General features: G+C 33.9%; 1 protein-coding gene across 3 annotated transcripts in view; it reads right to left on the bottom strand.

The window, feature by feature from the left end:
• Positions 1 to 17,539, bottom strand: part of LOC128556220 (synaptotagmin-6-like) — a 133,908-nt gene that overhangs the window by 115,211 nt on the left and 1,158 nt on the right. The window lies entirely within an intron of this gene.

The following is a 17,539-nucleotide window of genomic DNA, read 5'->3' as shown; positions in this document are numbered from 1 at the left end:
GCCCAGGGCGGCGGTCAATTGGATCACAAATAACATGCAACATACAATAGTGACGGTTCAATATTAATTTGTTCATTGATGGAGAAGCGAGGTTTATCATGGCTTATACCGTTCATTTCATCTTTGATAAAGTTTTCCTCTATTTTTTTCTCTACAGATCTATCTCATTTTTTTTTATTTCTTTTCATATTTTATATGGTTTCATACGAATTTACTAAATATTTGTAGCTGAGCTATATTAACCTTTAGCCTGCTAAATGTCCAAATTGGACTAGTCCATCATTCAATTTGGGCGATACCATTTATTATATGAAGGGGTGTTCACTGAAAATTGACTGACTGAATAGCGAAGAATGCAGACCATGATCAGCCTGCATGTCTTTGCAGGCTGATTTTGGTCTGCACTGGTCGCAAAGGCAGAATCACGTGCCACCAGCAGGCTGAAGGTAAAAATCATGAAAATAATTTATTATGTACGACGTCGTGGGAGGTGGTATTATTGATTTATCACTTGAGTTTCAAAAATAACGTAAAATTAAAAGTAAAATAATGTAATTCAAGTATAGAAGACGTTGGTTGAATATCATTTTAATGTCTGTAACAGGCAAAGAAAAAAGAATTTTCGATTTTTCAGTAGCAAAAAGCTAATATGTGAAAACATCAATCTTACATTTGACGTGTGTCTTTCCGTTTTCGTTGAACTAATTTGGTATTAACAGCTCACATAGAAACATCTCTGTAAGTCATTTCAGCGCAAAAAGATAGCAGACTGTTTCTTTATCGTGTAAATGCAATTAACCACTTTTTCATGCACTGAGATGACGATATACAAGTATTGCTGTGATATTGTATTATTTTATGAAGAGTAAACTGGACTGCCCGATCTGGGCGTTAAAAGAAAAACTTTCCAATGTTTTAGTACTCCGTTTGTATTTCATATATGTTTAATATTTCTTGATGCTTCATTCTACTTTACTTTCTCGTTTACTTCTATAAACAACAAATTTGGTTATTACATGTTTTAGTGCATTACTGTCATATAACCGTGACACAAGAAATATAGCTTTATTTTTTAACTGGCACGGAGCTATAGACTGAGAAAACTGTTATTAAAGCCATTTAAAATTCAAGACATAAGACGAAACTTTGTTCGTTGTACATGCAAGATTATAAAAGTTACGCCACTCTTGATAATGCTGCACCAGGTGTTCAGTTGGAAAACAACACATCTCCTCTATATCATAAACTGAAAAACAACTTTTCAACTCAATAATTTACTCTCATTTATCATGTGTAAAGCTGGAACACTATCAATTCATGAAAATTGTCACGGTATATTCCTATCAACAGGAAATAATCACGACCTACGTTATATATATAGCACTCAAAGCATCGCTCTGCGGGCAAAGATGGATACGGTACTCAGAGGACAGCAGCACCCTCTATGGTTTAAGAAGCATCGCAGTTTCATCTAAGAGACGGTCATAAAAGCCTCGTCTCGGTCTCAGTGGACAAAGTTAATACGATAATTAAAGTATCGCAGTGTCATCTGTGGGCTAAGTAAGAAGCTAAGTAAGAAGCGACAATAAAACATGCATAGGACTCTCTATGACCAAAGTAAAGACGGCAATCAAGCATCGCAGTACTATTTATTGGCAAAGTTAGAGACAACCAGCAAAGCCTCGTGGCTTCGATAGACAAAGGTAGAGATGGCAGTCAAGACTTGCAGAGCCATCTATGCGCTACGTTAGAGAGAGAGAGAGCAATCAATCAACATTACAGTGCCATCTATTGTCTAAGTTAGAGATATAAACCAAAGCCTTGCTGTGCCCTCTAATGGCAATGTTAAGAAGGCAGTTATGGATCGCAGTGCCATTTGTGGGTTACGGTACTGACGGCAATCAAAGCCTTGCAGCAATGTTAACGCCGGCAAGCACTTCCCTGCATCCTCAACGTAGGAAGTAAAGACAGCAAATGCCGTCTTTGTCTAAGTTGAAGATGGCAATCAAACCCTCGCAGCAACCTCAATGGCAAAAGTTAAGAAGGCAATCAAAGCATCGTCGTCTATATGACCTAAATTCGAGATGGTAACCAAAGCATCGCAACGGCCGCAATAGGGTTAGGAAAGACGTGTCAGAGCATTGGAGTGGCATCTATGAACAAGATTAAAGACAGCAATTAAAACCTCGCAGCTGCCGCACTGGCAAAGTTAAGGTAGCAATCAAAGCACCGCAGTATCCATCATCTATGGTAATGAAATATTTTCAACCGCACCAATAGACTACTCCTATAAAATTGTAATGATCAATGACAATGATAATAGCGGTAATGCCATATGTAGAGCGATATAACTGACTTTCAACATGGTGGTTAGGGACATGTATTGTGTCGTTTAATAAAGTAATTGCCATGTAAAACGCAGACTTAATTTCTAGTGTCACGGACATTGTGATTCATTCTTCCTTTTGTGTTTTAATCTTAATCGTTTTGCTCTCATTTTTAGAAAATTATCGATACACTAATATAACAAATTAAACTGATATTATTGACAGAATGTTGTCATGATAGATTTACCGTGACACAGTCTCGCAGTGCCATCTACGGGCTTAATCATATAAAGCATTCAAAGCCTCACAGCGCCCTCTATGGGCTATTAATGCTAGATCGCTATGATCGATAACTACTCACAATAGAGATAAGCCCAGTTTCCTTCATTGATTTTCATTGTTGATACAATGTCTTATTAATGTCCTATGTGATACAAGAAATGGTACGCTTAATTAGGTAATTGTCATGTTTCCATAGATCTGTGCAAGACACTAGGTTACTCCTAATTGACTGCCTGGATATTTATATATCATATGTGGGTCAAACTAATGACCAGCAAACAAACCTTTCAGCGGACCCGCTCGTGCACAAATTTATTTTGAGAAAGAGACCTTAACAAAATGTTACCATGACTCTCATCAGTAATACCACCTTTTATGTAGTTCGGTGACTATATACTATAACCAGACAAACGCGGAAGACCGTTTCTTAGAATTCTGTAAGAATATGCTGTTTAATGGAAGGAAAAATGCGTAAAAATTGCTTTTATATTATATATATTTTCATAATATATGACTTATCTAAGAGTGTCTATATAAATTTTACTTGATTAATTGTATTGATCGGAACTTTTTAATTTAAATTGATTATTTTTTAATGAACAGAATATTCGCCAAAGGATAATTGTACTTCAGTAATACTTTCGTCTAAAGTATATTTACAATTAGGAACTTTCTGTCTTATTGCATAGACCCTCTTCTGACTGGGCATACTGACGTGATTACGTAATGATGCGTCGAACGCCTTTCATTTTGCTCTTCATCATAAAGATCTACATATAATATTAATTACACGCAGCCTGTTATAATGATTTCCTGTTTAAGATAATGGGGTCAATACATCATGCATCACATCTATGACATCTTTGCTTTCTTTTATCTCATTCAGCTTTCTTTTCCTGGTTTTTGTTCTTTTCCTTTTGATTTCATTTTGTTGAATGCGAATTTACAGAATATGCGCGCATTACAAGGGAAATAACAAGGTACATGTAGGCTAGCAGGAGTTATTCTGCGGACCCTTTTTATTATTTCTAAACGTTTAAAGATATTTTCTGCCGTAGGAACCACATCTTTTTTTCGATGTTTCTGTATATTCTCCTAATAACCTACCATTTATTAACCAGGTTTCATAACGTAGTCTCATGTACTGCCTTTTAAGGTCGTTAGATGGAGAGAAAGACGGATAGATGAACGCTAAGAAAAAAATGAAATAATGCGCATTTCATCATATTGTCATATTGTCTTCCTTATTTCATGAAACTATTTTGTACTTTTTAAGATATGGTGGAATAGACTACTTAAATGTCACCTTTGTACCTCAATTTATCATTTCTGATATTGAAACATCACCGACACGTTAATAAAATGACAGTATTAATTGCTGTCGCGAGCTATTCTTATCATGTTCGATATTCCTTTCTATAGATAAATCACTCAAAAAAAAAAATAGAAACGCACTCGACTGGCTAAGTACGATACTGCAACCGTAAATAAAATAAAAGTTAGCTCCCTGGAAAACTTAGTAAACACAACCAGAGTCATACATTGTAAAGTAGGCTACCAACAAGCAGAAACTGTAATGAAGAAATATTACAGACTGAATGAATCAAGTACCCATCAACAAGATGCTTTCAATTAAAGAGGGGTGGACCAAAAAAGAGAGATGAAAACATAGCACAACCAAAGCACAAAGCACAAAGCAAGAAGTATAGCACATAAAACGGTACAGACAAAAAGCAATTTGGGGAACGCAACTGAAAGGTAAGTAACAGATAAAGTGAACTAGAGGTTTAAATGCAACCTCACATTTAAGTGTAAAAAATACCTAAGGTATCAACTTACTAATGCATATTATGACTCGTTTAAGTAAAAGCAAGAGCAGCGTAGTTTCTAACGGTACGAGTGCGCAAGTATCAAAACAAAAATCCACACCTTTCTGTCGTTTGGAGTTTTGTATAGATTTACGCGGAGTGTGTTTTGCGGCTTCTGGTAACTGTAATAGGGCCAGTCACCAAACATGCACTGTCTTTTTTATTTTTGAATTGTATCCACTTTAATAATTTTACTAAAATATTTTACAAATATTTCATTAACATTTATAGGCCTACTACGAAGGTCGCATTCAATAAATAATGAAACTACATGAATATAAGTTTAAGGAATCAATCTAAATCTAATGAATCGGCGGTCGTGGTATCCTCATTGCTAGTTAGAAATTAGAAATGACAACAATTGTATTATTATTTTGCAAACGGCATTTTGATTTCCATATTTGTGTGTTAGCATTGTGATGATTTAAAAAATTTAGGCAGTATTTTATCCGAAAAATCCTGTGTGCATTTCTAGCTGTTGCTTAGTAACGCCATCATATTTCAAAATTACAAATTCTAATTTCATTCTTTTCCCTTTTCTAAGTGAAAAATGCTCTTAATTGGCGACTGCAAAATGTACCACAATGGATGCATTATGAATTAATTATTGAATGACTCTTATCTCGTATATTTCATTTTCGGGAATCCATATTTTATAAACAAAAACAAAAACAAAAAAAAAAACGATAACGAATACGGGGTGTTCCAGATATATTTTAAAGAAGTGTCTGAATTTTTGTGTTGTAATTCCTTAAAAGTTCGCACTTCCTAGAATTAAACGAAGGCCTTCTGTGGCTTGTGGTAAGCTTAGTCTGCTAACACAACATTTTTATAATATATAAACGATCCTTCAATTTTGAGTATGCTTTTAGAAAAGAAGTATGTTATGATATATAGGCCCAATACAACGGTGCTCGGGGAATGGGGTAGCTCACAATATCAACGTTAGTTGAAGTCACCTCATTTATTATACAATGAAGTTTTCAAATTCCCCCTGAAATTGTTACATGGAAGACTATAAGTGACGCTCTAAATCTGAAATGTATTAGCTTTGTTAGTTGTAATTCATTTTGAAAAATGTGTTTCGCAATTTCTGGAAAACATTGGTTTTCTATATTACATATACCATCCAGGTTCCCGGATGTATCTTGCAAAGCTTCGATTCTCAGTTGTCAAACTAAGACAAAGACATAATTGTACGAGATTAAATCTGCAATGAGAGGTGTACAGTCAGTCTCGCTTCCATCAAGATTATTTGGCTGGCTGTATATTTTATTGCCAAATCTGATAACATTTACGCTTCAAATACCTGATCCACATAGTGTTTTTGTTCAATTTGTTTTTAAAAATATAACTTCGTCTCATTACATGCTAAATAATTAGAACAAGAAGAATATTCTCTTGCAAATGCTTTCTCAATTAAAGCTTCATGTTTTTCTTTCATGTGAGTGTGTGATAAATCATCATGGCCTCAGAGCGCCTTCTATGGGATACCACTAGGAGTTCGTTATAATCAATAAAATCTCATTTATAAAATATTATTATACTGTATATCTAAATAAGTGAACTGCCATGTAAAGTATATTTAATGTTATTTCAAGTTTCACACATGATAAATACCAACTAAAATGTATTCCCGTGTCCATACTTCTAAACAATAAAACCATTTGCAATATTGTATATGAAATCTTTGTTATATAATATTATGTACAATGTATAGACCATTTCCTCTAAAAGAGTTTGATACTGGTCCCTCTGCATCCTTGCATAAAAGATACAAGAGCACTTGCTACCAGCAATGCCGATAACCAGTATATATGGTCTAAACATTTTCAGGAAGAGCATTTGTTATTCGTTTTATCTTAAAAAAAATTGGTGTCGGATGTTTTTAAGTACAGCCAGCTGTTGCACGAATAGAATGCAGTGAATATTGTCACAGAAATTTCATTTTGTTTAAAGATAAGGAAAAAGTAAGAAATGAGATAGAGAAAAAACATAGAGGAAAACTATATCGTAGATGAAATGAACGGTATAAGAATGATATATCTCGCATCTTCATTAATGAGCAAATTAATATTGAACCGTCACTATTGTATTTTGCATGTAATGACAAGGATCAAATTGACCGCCGTTCTGGGGCATTCTTCCGTAACTAATATACAATTAACCCTAGAGGAAGTGAAACACAAATCAATTAATGCTTACTCCCACACAGTTCCTCTATATTTATCACGCTGTATCTGTGATTTTATTAGTTTCATACGGATTTACTAAATATTTATAACTTTAAGACGAGGTGAGAGGTCAAATTATTGGTATTATACTGAAGTTACTGCAGCAATAACATTTCGTCGTCTCAGAACATGTTGCTTAACTGTGTTAGGCAAGAATGTTTCAGAAGTCAAAGCTATGTTTGATAAAAAATCTAATATTTGACTTTGAATTGATCTATTAAATATTAACAGACACACATTTAAGAACCTGTCTTTACAGTTCACTCGGCACGACAGAGTGAATGATTGTATCTTTATGGTGTCAATGTAGTTAATTACTTTTTGCAATGAGTTGACGACATATGAGTATTAAATTGCGATCCCGTATTATTTCTATTTGCATGTCAACGGCTGAACGAACTGGGGGTCTCAGATGTTATATCTTTAAATTTTTGGCTACTCAATTCATACTAAACTTGATCTAAATAAACAATGTAAAAAATAGACTTTTATTACATTTTTCAAGTGAATATTAAGATCTGGGTTAAAACGTGTATAAACCAGTTTGATCTATTGCAGTTCCGTGAATCACGCTTTGTAAGATTAACATATTTTTCACTCGTGATCCAACCCTTAAAGCTATGGCACACGTGAAGATATTGCACCAGGTGTTCAGTCAGAAAATAAAACATCTTCTCCATAACAAAAATTGAATAGCGCCTTTTAATTCAATATTTTATTTAATATTGCTAAGACTGAAACACTATCGATACATGAAAATTATCGAGTAAAATTTCTATTAACAGGAAGTATTTAAGGACGGTTACTATGTGGAAAAGCTAGATTTGGAACTCGAAGACCCGCAGCACTCTCTGGGGTTTAAATAAGAAACGGCACCTTAAGCCTCGAGGGACCCTCGCATGGTGATGTTCAGACGGCAATCAAAGCATTGCAGCACCCTCTATAGGCTAAATCGGAGACGGCCATCAAAGCTTCTATGTGATATGGTACAGTCGATAATCAAAGCCTCGCAGCGCCCTCTGTAGGAAACGTTAAAATGATAATCAAACATAGCAGTGCTAATTCTTAGTTGGAGATTGCCAATATAACCTCACGGTGGCCTCAATGGGCGAAGTCAAAAATGCAATCAAACGTTAAAGTCTTGTAGCGGTCTCAATGAAAGAATTTAAGACGGCAAGTAAAGCATCGCAGTGATATATATGAACACAGTTTGAGACGGCAATCAAACCCTTGCCTTGCAGAGCGCACTCTATTGGCAAAGGGAAGACGGCAATCAAACCCTTGCCTTGCAGAGCGCACTCTATTGGCAAAGGGAAGACGGCAATCAAGGATCGCAGTGCCATTTGTGGGCAATCAAAGCCCGCCACGGGTTCAATGGACGAAGTTAACAATGGCATTCAAAGCTATTTCTATGTTCCCTTTTGCAGGATGGGGTTGTGGGATGGGGTGAGAAGTAAACACAGCAATCAAGGCATCGTGTGCCATCTATTGGAAAGATTGTGGATGGAATCAAACCCTTGAACGGGCTCAATGAAGAACGTTTAGAATGCAGTCAAAGCATCATAGTGTCTATGACCTAAGTTCGAGATGACAATCAAAGCGTAGAAGTGTCACCTGAAGGCTAGGTTAATCGGTTTCAATAGACTACTCTGATCGCTATCTACTCACAGCTGAAATGATAATTGCGATAATTCCATATATGGAACATTATAACTGACTTTCAACATGGTGGTTAGGAAGGTAATTGCCATGTAAAACGCAAACATAATTTCTATTGTCATAGATATTGTATTTTATTTTTCCTTTGTTGTTTTAATCTTAATCGTTTTGCTCTCTTTTAGGGTAATTTTGGATACATAAATATTACAAATGCAAGTGAGTGCTAAGGGATATTATTACTGATAAAATTTTGGCATGTTTGATTACCATGACTTAAAATGTCCCGTAGCATTCATTGGTCTATACGGCACTAAAAGTCTCCCAGCGTCATCTACTGGCATAATGAAATACAGCACTCAAATTTCTCACAGCGCCATCTATGGGCTTAATCAAAGCCTCGCAGCGCCCTCTGTGGGCTAGCAATGCTAGATCGCAATGATAGATAACAGCTCACAATAGAGATATAGAGATAAGCTCAGATTTCCTTCATTGATTTTCATTGTTGATACAATGTCCTATCAACATCTTTAGATAAAAGCATTGCTTCGTTTCATTAGGTAATTATCGTGTTACCATAGATTTGTGCAAGACACTTCATTACTCCTAACTGGCCGCCTGGGTATTTATATATGTGGACCAAACTAATGATCAATAAACAACGCTCCCAGCAGACCCGGTTTGAAAATATGCCTTGTGTACATATTTATTTTGAGACAGAGAACTTGACAGATATCAGTAACACCACCACCATATGGTTAAGTGATCATATACCCGAACATGCGCAGAAGACTTTACTTGAGAATTTTGTTTCACTCAATGAAACTATGCGGGTTGCTGTTTATGCAAATATAGAAGGAAAAAAGGTGTGAAGAATACTTATTAAACATGTTTTACTTTTATAACATTTTGACTCATCGAAGAGTGGCTATATGAATTTTACTAGATTAGATATATTGATTACCATTTTTTAAAATGAATACTTGCCGAAAATGATTGTACTTCAGAAATATTTCTTTTCGTTGCATTTTTTTCTTTCATTTCTTTCTTTTATCTCATTCCTTAGTTTTCCTTCACTATTTTTCATTTTATTTTGTTTAATATCTGCGCATAACAAAAAACAAATATAAGTACATGTAAGCTAGTAGATGTCAGCCTGCAGGCCTTACTAATAACATCAAAAGAAAACGTCCCAGTTGCTATGTAGTCAGTTTCTTTTTCATACTTTCTTTACCTTATATTTTCAAATTTAAAATGATTGAATGTACTTTTTCCCTTAATTCATAATGTCATCAACACCAATAAACAAATATATTAACAGGATTATTACCCAGCAACTTCCCTACTGGAAGGGGCGTTTGTCATATTTTCTGAAACATTTATTATATTGAAACTAAGTTAATGGAGCTGCATTTTCTTCCAGTAACGTTCCATTTATTACCAAAGCTTCAAGAAGAAATCTCACTTACTGTTACAATTAACCAGTCTACTGTTTTTGACCTTTGTATGGAAAAAGAGACGGACTAATGGACGCACTGAAAAATTACATAATGTGCAGAGATTCTCAATATTGCTTTCTATAACTCAAACTTTTTTAGTAATGACAGAATCCATAATCAGAGGAGATTATTGAAACGTCACCTTCAACTCAATATTTCACTGTCATTTATCATTTCTTAGGAACATTATCTCGACACATTACCACAATGAGAGTTGACATGAGCTATTCTTATCATGTCGGATATTCCCTTCTTTAGATAAATCATTCGAATCGCACACGACTTGTCAGTACCATACTGCAACCATAAATAAAAAGTAAGACTGGAAAACTTTATGTGCACAATCACAGCCGTACTTCACAAAGTAGGCTACCCACAAACAGAAACTGTAGTAGAGAATTATAGCAGACTGTGTGAATCAAGTACCTACAAGTACAAATGTTGCTTCAAGATGCAGCAAAAAGAAAACTCCGCGCTAAACAAAGCAGTATACGTAGTACTGATAGAACAGGAGATGATATAACGATACTCGTGTCTTTGTTATAGACCCTAGGCAAACAGACAGTCTGATGGGGTTTCATGAATGTTGGAGAAAATACACTGCCTTTGTAGTGTGAGCAGGATTTTTATTGTTGTATTTAGTGACATAAATATTGACTGATCATGCCCATATGCGAAATTGACCTCTGAGTTTCGGTATATGGAATAAAATGTATTGCATATACAAGGTTGTGCTTAAATTTAGAATTACGTAGTTGCTCTTCCGAAATGACTGAGTTTCAAACTTATCTCAGATGTTATCATTATTCTGATAAATGTCTAATCAGGAATGTGGGCTCTATATTATTCTTTCAAGTTAAGTGATGAGGAAGGACTAAGATATACCATGAATGAAACACAACAAACATCATTTTATCCCGCCTAGGGGCGTGAAGTGTTATATGTTGACGAATACGTTGGTGTATCTACTTAGAGGGTATTGTTGTTGTTGTTGTTGTTTTCTTCACCTCCTCCTTAGAAGAATAGCTTAAAGATACGCAGCAATGAATATTGACTGAAACAGTTCACTACTATAAACACCTTTACCACAATATACAGTCATATACTGATCAACCGGTATTTTGATAGGACAAACAGTCAATGTTGTGCAATCAGCCACCTCTTAAGAAAGACCATTGCTCTTATATTGCTAAAGGTCAGCCTGTAAGAAACTTACATTGAGATAATAGAGCAAGGATACTTTAAAATACAAGTCACTTTTGTTCAAAGGCCATATTTTGTCTTATTGTTAGGTGACATTTGTAAAAAGTTTGACTATAATTATGCATATCAAACATTAAACACATAAATATTTAACGTACAAAAAGTAAAATAATCAAAGTATAAAACTAAAAATATAAGACACTGTTTTCTGTTCCAGACGTACGTACGGTGTAATAAGTTTGGTGTTGATTACCGAAAGAGGAATGGGCAAAGCCATGCCTACATTAAGATGACAGAGCCTTGTACCTTTAAGGAGTTGCAGTCAGTTACAAGATTAATACATAGAAACAACGACATATTCACAACATACAACAATTTTTAACAAATGCTTATACAGAAGTAATAGTATAAAACTTACTTATACACATACCAATAAAAGTAACACAATAAAGTGGGTTTAAAAATTAGAATAAATTAACTTTACATGCATGTATCGGGAATTAATCTAAAAATGTGATGGGATAAAAAGGGGTGAGCGTTAAAAGTGAATAAAGAAGTAACACAACCAATGTCCAAGACAACATACATAGCATGTAAAACCGTACGGACATAAAGGAAGCTGAAAATTTAGGTATCGCATTGGAAAGGTAAGGGGCTTAAACGTGTTTCTGTCAGGCAGCCGCACACTTCCTTTAGACGTGATAATGTTTATCAAATATTTCCCCGCTGGGATAAACTCTTACATAATTGACAACATAACACGGTATCAATATACCAGTGTTATCCTCAACTTGTTTGAAGTCGGAGCACCAACAACTTCAATTTTAATGGCACGAGAACGCAAAAATCCGCTCTCTCCGATCGTTACGTTTAAGATTTAGGAGAAAAGCACCTTGAAGTATCACATATGTGTGTGGTGACTACTGGTAACTGTAATGGGGCCAATGGCCAAACATGAACTGTGCTATACAAGGTGCTTTGTATCCTCTTTAATCAATTTTCTAACAGATTTTACAAATATCTAATTAAAATAGATAGGCTTACTCCGAGGAACATTCTGTAAATAATGTAACTACCTGAATATATGGAATCAATCTAAATCTAATGCAAGGTGGATCAAAAGAAAATCATGGAGAAGGTATGAACAAACACCATGAAAAAGTACTTCTTCAAGAAATTTTTGTGCTACGCATCTGCTACGTAGGCGGTCGCGATATTCTCATTACTAGTGAGAAATTAGACATGACAGTAATGGTATTATCATTTTGCAAATGACATCGTGATTTTTCTATATTTGTGTGCTAGCATTGCACTAGTTTAAAGAAATCTAGTCAGTACTTCATCCAAAAACTGCGCATTTTCAAGCTCGCTGCTTAGCTCCGCCATCATATTTCAAAATATCAAAGTTTAAATTCATTTATTTTTTTTCCGTTGCTAGGTAAAAACTCGTCTAGGTGGGCGAGTTTGGAAAAACCAGACATTCATTATAATGAAATAGTTTAACGGCAGAAATGGATAATGTATCCCATAAAATAATTATTGTAGTGGCAGTAAGAGTAATTAGTGTCATAAATGAGAGAGCATTTGTCATATATCATAGTATATAGGCATTGACTGCAATTTAATAATATGATTCATTTATATAAGACCTTACATTTACTTTGTCTTGTCAGTCTGAAACAAAATATGTATCGAGACCGGGCTTTAACGGTGATATTTTAAATCACGGACCAGACGGGCTTTACAGGCATTCTTTGTTTCAGTGCAATAGAGATCGTTGACGAATTGTATAGAGTGCTCTTGCAGCTAGATCATTGTAAGGACAGTTAATTGATATTCGATTATCTAAGATCTAAGACTGTACCGCAACGGATGCATTATGCATTGAATGACTCCCGTATATTTCACTTTCCGTTCTTAAAAAACAACATCGATATAGTACTCGGGTTGTTCAAGATCTAGTTTAAGATGTATTGTAATTCTCAAACGTTCGCACTTCCTACCATCAAATATAGGTCTTCTATGTCTTCTGATAATCTAACCGTATTAACGCAACTTTTTTATAATGTGTATACGATTGAAATCCTCCAATTTTAAGCATGCTCTTAGAAAAGATAATAGGCAATGGTAGATAGAAAATGAGAAATTTTTATATATACATGTATACCCCGTACTACGTTGTTTGGGGATTGCAAGTACATAAATGAAGCTTCTAAATCTGAAAAATTTTAGCTTTGTTAAGTTGTACATTTTTTTTATAAATGTGATTTGCAATTTCGTAAAAATACAGGTTTTCTATATTAAATGTATCATTCAGGTTCCATTAGGTGCAAAGCTTCCAGTCTCAGTGCACAAACTAAACCTGACATCTTGGTCATAACTGTACAAAAATAAATCTGCGAAGAGAGGTGCACAGTCAGTCTCGTCGTGATGCTTCTCTAGCGCTATATTTCTTTGCCAAATCTGATAACATTTACGCTACCTACACCTAATCAACATGGTGTTTTGTTAACTTTACTGTTAGAAAAAATACCCTCGTCTCATAACATGCAACATAATTAGAATAATTAGAATTTTCTCTTGGAAATGTTTTCTCAATTTACGGTTCCTGTTTTTCTTTCATTAGGGTGTTTGACAAATTACCATTTTCTCTTAGCGCCCTCTATGGGATACCACTACGAGATCGCAATAATCAATAAAGTCTCATTTATAAAACAATATTATACTGTGTTTTAAATGAGGCAACTGCCATGCAAAAGTAAATTTCAAATTATTTTAAGTGTCACGCATGATAAATACCAACTAAACTGCATTCCAGTGTCCATGCTTTTAAACAACAAAATCATTTGCAATACTGTATATGAATTATTTGTTGTATAAGTACATGTATATACGCTTTTCTTCGAAAAGAGTTTGGTTCTTGTCCCTCTGCATCCTTGCATAAAAAACATAGGTACTTGCTGTCAGGAAGGACACTATATCTATACTGCCAACCAGTCTAAACAATGTCCGGAAGAGCATTTGTTATTCAATCTATCTTATACTGGTGACGGATGTTTTTAAGTATAGCTAGTCGGTGCACGTATTGAATGCAATGAATATCATCACAGAAATTTCATTTTGTTAAAAGATATTTTACTTTTAATAGGGTCCAAAAAAAAAATGTTGATAAATTGTAGTTATATCTTCACTTCTATCTGGTCGTTAAAAAAGCTTGCAGAACCTTTCGTAACAGCATTTTACGTAACAGCATTATTGCGTAGGCGTGTGATACGCAACTGGAAATCAGACTCTATACTTATTCTAATCTAAGTCAGTAACATAACCTACATAGGCTGCAAGTCATTTCACGGCAATCGGAGAATTAACACATTTAGTGACAACATAGCTAGACATATATCGGATAATGTGTTTTACATATCGTAACTGATGAAATCAAATTGCTTACTGTTTTCATAACGAATGTGTTTGACTTTCTTTTACCTAAGCAAGTAAAAGCAGATATAGTTTGACTAAAGTCTATTTGAGTTTATTTATCAGAGGTAATGAAATGTAGCCAACCGTAAAATAAATATGGTCTGGAGAAACCATAAGAAACATTTAGTCAACATTGTCTGTTTTACTTTTCATTCCTTTACAGAAGTCCCTTATTGTAGGTAAAGTCTAAGAAAAAACAGAATCCGTATTTGTCAACGTTCTTAGTCTACATTTTAGATTTCTGATCGACTATAAAATGCTTTGTAAAAATGAAAAAGAAACGAAAATAGTCTTTGCATGTACAGCTGGAAAAAAACTAACGTTCGTTCTGCAAAGAAAAACTGAGACACTGTTTTTATAAATTGTAAATGTACCGAGTATAATGCTATTGTAATGTCTGTTCAATTTTCGTTTGCTCCATCACGCGTCTTACAAAATTTCAAGTAGTTATGAAAGACATAAACAGACTAGATTATATTGACTTTCAAGAATGTCTTGGCACATGTTTTTATTAACTATAATTATAGATCGATAAAGAACCTGTAGCTGTATCGGTGTTTGTAGTTATGGTTATTAGAAAAAAGCAGAGTAAGCATTGCAAGTCACCAAAGTATACCCAAATGAGTGGCATTGACGTAAATATGGCTCCTCGATTTTCCATTAAAGCTTCTTTGTTGTTGTTTTTTTTTTTAATACGGCCTTAAAATAAATGTCGATATCTTAAGACATTTTACGAAAGGAAAACAAAATATCTTACTAGAAAATTGGTATTGCCTTTTTGCGGAGAATAAAAAAGGGAGATTCATTAGTTTCTTAGTTTCAGTTGGTGTTAGATATTTGGTTTAAATAAACTCAGTGCTGTTGCTATACTTTGGTTCTTTTGAGATTGTCGAAATCATTCAATGTCACTGCGTAATAGTCTTACTTTAGCATATGCTTGGGGAGTGACATTAAATGCACATTTCAATACGTCTTGTAAACGGACTTGAGTCAAACCGAGTATGGTATTATTTTGCTTGGTTACTTCAAAATGATCTTTGTATACAATTTCATTATAACTGATGTAGCCTAGTATATGTTACAACTGTACCTCTTTTATGTAAGCTGTACCATTTATATTTATTTCTAGTTAATGAGCTCTCTCTGAAATTTAGAATATGATTTGAATATTGAATTTGAGATTAGACAGTTTGATTGAGCGTACTAATGAAAGCTCTTTTTTAAGCATTTTTTTCTCCACACGGAAAGATAAATGTGAGGCTTGAAGCTAAAGTATGCAAATGTGCTCTCCAAATATTATTCATTACACATATTACGCTCCACAAATGTACAGTTATAAGTAAAATATTTTACAAACCTGTGACTGCTGTTGATGTGTTGATCAATTAAAGATTTGAAGAATGTATCACGTGTTTTGGATTATTGAGCATGTCAAATGACTTTATGGAATAGAAATGTGGATAATTGGCCAGCAATAGGCAATATGTTAAAATCACTGATATTTTTAGGACAAAATCAATAACTGCAGTAAGTGGCCAGTACTGCTTATTTAAACTGGCACGATTAACCGATAATCAAACTAGTTTATTGAGCTGAAAATGTTGCGTGAAACCAAACACAAATTACTCCCTGTATGGAAGTTAAATAGATAAAATATTATGAAATTTTAGTACACACATCCTAATCATAACGTAAATATTGCTTTAGCCGTTTAAAAAAGTACCAAACGGAGATGCATATATTTTTAAAGCTGTTGTTAGGTAATACGACGTAATTAATGTAAACATAAATAGTTGCTTCGAAAGTTGTTATTATGTAATACGTCGTAATCAATGTAAACCCAAATAGTTCTTTTGAAAGCTGTTATAAGGTGATAAGACGTAATTAATGTAAATCTAAATAGTTGCTTTGAAAGATGTTATTAGGTAATACGTTGTAATTAGTGTAAACCTAAATAATTGTTTTGAAAGATGTTTTTAGGAAATACGTCGTAATTGATTTAAACCTAAATAGTTTTTTTTTTGAAAATTGTTATTGGGTAATACGTCGCAATTAATGTAAACCTTTATAGTTGTTTTGAAAGCTGTTATTTGTTAATACATCGTAATTAATGTAAATCAAAATAGTTGTTTTGAAAGCAGTTATTAGGTTAATACGTCGTAATTTAAGTAAACCTGAATAGATGTTTTGAGAGTTATCATTAGGTAATACGTCATAATTGTTTTAAACCCAAATAGTTTTTTTTTGAAAATTGTTATTGGGTAATACGTCGCAATTAATGTAAATCAAAATAATTGTTTTGAAAGCAGTTATTAGGTAAGACGTCGTAATTTATGTGGACCTAAATAGTTATTTTTGAAAGTTATTATTAGGTAATACGTCATAATTAATGTAAACCAAAATAAATGTTTTGAAAACTGTTATTATGTAATACGTCGTAATTAATATATACCTTTATAATTGTTTTGAAAGCTGTTATTGTACAGTTATTGACTTATGTTGAGGTCAATATGTGTTTTTGCAGGTCCGTAAAAACACATATTGACCGAAACATACGTCTATAATTGTTATATTATATGCCCTTCTCAAATGCATTCATTTGACTGGCACATATTTCATACATATAAGAAAAAGTGATATCACAAGAGTCATTATCACTTTTGCAGGTCAATATCGCTTTTTGCGGACCCGCCCGTGCACTTATTTCGACCAATCGCATGAGCGCATTTGAGAAGGGTATATAATATTAGGTAATACGTGGTAATCAATGTAAATTCAAGTCAAAGTAAAGTCAAATATGTTATTTCAATCGCATGTATGCATGAATCAATGATGTCATATATTTATCAACATGTTTGAGCCTCATACTAAGTAAACTATCAACAAAGTTTTAACAAAGCTAACATCACAAAATGCATAATTATCATTTCAAGTTAATAAATCTAATATATGTGTATATATATGACTGTGATTCTGGTATTACCTACTCGTTT

Source organism: Mercenaria mercenaria, chromosome 4 (assembly GCF_021730395.1).
Source record: "Mercenaria mercenaria strain notata chromosome 4, MADL_Memer_1, whole genome shotgun sequence".
Lineage (NCBI taxonomy): Eukaryota > Metazoa > Mollusca > Bivalvia > Venerida > Veneridae > Mercenaria > Mercenaria mercenaria.
The sequence above is the reverse complement of the archived record's forward strand: the minus strand, read 5'-3'. Positions and strand labels throughout refer to the sequence as shown.